The following is a 778-nucleotide window of genomic DNA, read 5'->3' on the forward strand; positions in this document are numbered from 1 at the left end:
CAGCAAGCGATCTTCAGTCAACCGCACTTTCCAGCCGCTGAACGCATTCTGGTGAAGATCTAAACGCTGCGATTCCTGAGCTTCAGATCTCTAGTTGTTCTTTTTGCTTCTGCTGCTGCTGCTCAAACCAAACCCAAGTTAAAAAATCAAATGAGAATATCTATTAGATATCAACTGCTATTGTACAAATTATATGTAATACCGAACATCGAGCAACAACATTAACAACACTGATGCTAAATAGTGGCAGAATTAAGAATGTCATATAACTTTGGTAAATCACCATAAATCATCAAATCACCATAAGATAAAAGGCGAAAAGCCTGCTTCTGGAGTAGAGCAGCAATCTGACAGCGGATTTGACATTGTGACTGATCACAAACTCCTTAGACGCATAGCCGCAGAGCTGAGAAGCCGCCATAGCCATGCCCAGGGCTTTTTGTTCGTGTGTTCAGAGTTCAATGGTTACAGTCAGATCAACGGTCAGATCTACAATAAGGACATATCCACGCGTTGTCGTCGTCAACGCCCTCAGAGAAGTTGACACAGTCCTTGTGGTGAAATACTGCAACTTCACAATCTCGGTGTGAGCAGACAACCACAGCACCTTCATCCACTAGATATCTTCATTTGCTGCAGATTGCATTTTTAACAATCAAAACATTAAAACCGCACGAAACACATACCACGAGATGGCGGTGCCTCTACCAAATTCAGTGAAACAATTTGTTGCTGTAGCTCGAAAAGGCTGAGCTCAAAATGAAAATCTTGATCAAGC

At 42.3% G+C, this 778-nt stretch overlaps 1 long non-coding RNA gene across 1 annotated transcript; it reads right to left on the reverse strand.

Moving 5' to 3' along the window:
* Positions 1 to 244: 244 nt before the first annotated feature.
* LOC112343882 lies at positions 245 to 774 on the reverse strand. The gene is made up of 2 exons (XR_002991458.1): positions 687 to 774; positions 245 to 633 (listed from the first exon to the last, which is right to left on the reverse strand). It is a non-coding gene; the product is annotated as an uncharacterized LOC112343882 (long non-coding RNA).
* Positions 775 to 778: the final 4 nt, after the last annotated feature.

This window comes from Selaginella moellendorffii, unplaced genomic scaffold, assembly GCF_000143415.4.
Source record: "Selaginella moellendorffii unplaced genomic scaffold, v1.0 SELMOscaffold_272, whole genome shotgun sequence".
NCBI classification, from domain to species: domain Eukaryota; kingdom Viridiplantae; phylum Streptophyta; class Lycopodiopsida; order Selaginellales; family Selaginellaceae; genus Selaginella; species Selaginella moellendorffii.